Raw genomic sequence first — 3,310 nt, forward strand, 5'->3', positions numbered from 1 at the left:
ATGTGGTCTATTCTGGAGAACATCCCATGTGTGTTGGAAAAGAATGTGTCTTCTGTAGCTGTTTGGTGGACTGTTCTATATACGTCTATGAGGTCAAGTTGACTGACTGTGCCATTTAGCTCTTTTGTATCTTTACTGAGTATCTTTCTAGCTGTTCTGTCGTTTACTGAGAGTGGTGTGTTGAAGTGCCCTACTATTATTGTGGAACTGTCAGTTTCTCTTTTCAGTGCTGTTAGAGTTTGTTTTATGTATTTTGAAGCCCTGTCATTGAGTGTAGATGTTATGATTATGGTTATGTCTTCATGATGGCTCATCTCTTTAATTATTATGTAGTGCCCTTCTTCATCTTTTATGGTAGATTTTGTTTTAAAGTCTATTTTATCTGAGATTAGTATCGACACTTCTGATCTTTTTGGTAGCTGTTTGCTTGATATATTTTCTTCCATCTTTTGATTTTTAATAAATTCACATCTTTGTTTCCAAGGTGTGTCTCTTGTAGACAGCATATTGATGGATGCTGTTTTTTTTCCCATTCTGTCACTCTATGGGTGCATCGAGGCCATTTACTTTCAGTGTAATTATTGATCGGTGTGAGTTTATTGCTGTCATTCTGTAGTGCTTTTTTTTTTGTGGTGTTGACATTTTCTTTGTTCCTCTTACTCTCCTGTGCTGAATTCCTTTTGTTTGTGGATTTTTTTTTCTTTTGTTTTTGTATTTTTTTTTTTTTTTAACCGTGACTTTATGTTTTTCTTCTTTATTGTGAGGAGTAGGTTTGTTAACTTTCTTTATGGTTACCTTGAAATTTACCCTTATCTTCCTAGGTTTGAACCAGTCTATTATTACTTGGTATCACCTTGCCTTCCTCTCCATTAGAAAGTTCTATACCTACACCCTTTATTCCCTCTTTTATTGTTCTGACATTTTTGTCATTTACAGATTAACCTCTCCGATTCCCTGTTGTAAATTTTTTGGTTTTGGATAGTCCTTGAGAGTTCATTTCCTAGGTTGGTGTCTGGCTGGTACAATCTTGTGTCCTAGATTCAGGCTGTGGTCTGATGTTTTTTTCTTCTCAAACCAAAGTACTCCCTTTAATAATTCTTGTAAGTTTGGTTTAGTTTTTACAAATTCCCTTAATTTCTGTTTGTCTGGAAAAGTCCTAATTTCGCCACCATATTTGATCGAGAGTTTTGCAGAATATATTATTCTTGGTTGGCAATTTTTTTCTTTCAAGGTTTTATATATGTCATTCCATTGCCTTCTTGCCTGTGTGGTTTCTGCCAAATAATCAGAATTCAGTCTTATTGTTTTCCCTCTGTATGTGACTTTTCATTTTTACCAAACTGCTCTCAGGATTCTTTCTTTGTCTTTGGTTTTAGTGACTGTGATTATGGTATGCCTTGGTGATTTTCTTTTGGGGTCTAACCCATATGGGGTTCGTTGAGCTTCCTGGATGGTCGGCTTTTCATCTTCCATGATATTAGGGAAGTTTTCTGTCAGCAATTCTTCAGTGATCCTCTCTGTTTTCTCCCCATTCTGGAACTCCGGTCACTCGTAAATTTTTGCTTTTGATTGTATCCCACATAGTTCTCAGGGTTTCTTCATTTCTGTTTGTGCTTTCTTCTGATTTTTCCTCAAAATTGTATCCAAGTGTTTGTCTTCAATTTCGCTGACTTTGTCGTCCACTATTTCAAATCTCTCCTCAGCCCTTCTATGATACTGTTCATTTCTGAAATCTTGTTTATCTTTTGGATTTCTAATTGTTGTTTTTGTATGATTCCTAGTTGTGAATTTATTTTGGCATGTTGTTCCTGTATTATTTTCCTGAATTCTTTCATTTTTTGGTCTGTATGTTCCATGAATTTGTCTGCCTTTTCTATGAATTTGTCTATTTTTTCCTCATTTTTGTCTGCTTTTTCCTTCGACTCTTGGATAGCTCTGAATATTAGAGATTTGAATTGCTTATCAGGTAGTTCTAGTGCCTTTTCTTCTACTGGAAAGTCATCTGGTGTTTTATTTTGGATGCCTACTGGAACCATCCTGTCCTGTTTTTTTAAATATGTTTTGATATTGTCTGCTGTCTTCAGGACATTCAGTAGTTATTTTCTTTGTTTATTGATTGTAGATTCGTTTGTTTCACTCTGCTTTTTTGTTTTATTCGGTTATGTCTGCGCAGGTGGGTTGTGCATTCTTTGTTGTTTGCTCATCTGTGGGCACGATATTTTTCACCTCCTTGTTCAATGGGCAGGGCAGTCGCTCAGCTGTGTGCAGCAGGGCAGGTCCAGCAATGGGCTGGGATGGATTGTTTATGGCACGTACGAGGGCTGACAGTGTTGGCTAGGAGTCAGTGCAGAGGAGGTTCTGGTAGGCCATGCCTGTGCTGCTTGGGGGTGTGATGTTCAGCGCACAGTGCAGGTAGGCAGAAAGGAGGGGGGAGGTTGTTATAAGTGGCACAAAGATGAGTATGGGAAAGAAAATAGAGAGGAGAGAGAAACAGGAGCCAAATACAAAGAAAAAAAGAGTGCTAAGGGGGCTTGTCGTTGGAGTGGAGAGACAAGAAACTGAGAAATGGAGAAAAACAAAAAGCAAAAGAGAAAATAAATAAGTAAAATTTTTTTTTAAAAAAGAAAAGCCCCAGGGATCCCACCAGTGCAGCTGCACAGACCAGTGAAGTGGCTTCCTGGCTGCACAGTATAGCCTGGTTAGAGGGAGCAGAGATGTCGCACAGAGCCAGGTATTCAGAAGACAGGAAAAAAAGGTAAATATAGAGAGACGAGAAAATGAGAAGTAAAGAAAAACAAAAAAGAAGAAAAGGAAAAAAGAAATTCCCCCAGGGATCCCACCAGTGTGACTTAGCAGACCAGGGAAATGATTATGAAGCTATGCAGTACATCCCAGCTAGAAGGAGCTCTTAAGCCAAGAAAAGAAAAAGAAAACAAACAAACAAATAGAACAGAACAGAACAAAACAAAACAAATAAAAAACAAACATACAAAAAAGCCCTGGGGATCCCACTAACGTGGCAGTGCAGACCGAGAAGCAGTTCCCCAGCCAAGCGGAGCTTCACAGCCTTTCAGGAAGAAGCAAAGATGTCACATGGAGCCAGGTGTTCGAGAGAAAGGAGAGGGAGGAGGTTAGAGGCAGGGAAGAAAGCAAAAGAAGTGGAGAAAAGCAACACCAGCAACAAAGAAATGGCACTAAGGGAGCTGTCCAGTGTGGGTGGGGCGAATCCAAGCAGCACAGAACCAGAGCTGGTGCGTTCCAGCCAAAAGACTGCAGCTGGTGGGAAGTGGCGTAGATCGAGTCGGGGGGG

Source organism: Trichechus manatus, unplaced genomic scaffold (assembly GCF_000243295.1).
Source record: "Trichechus manatus latirostris isolate Lorelei unplaced genomic scaffold, TriManLat1.0 scaffold00280, whole genome shotgun sequence".
In the NCBI taxonomy this organism is placed as follows: domain Eukaryota; kingdom Metazoa; phylum Chordata; class Mammalia; order Sirenia; family Trichechidae; genus Trichechus; species Trichechus manatus.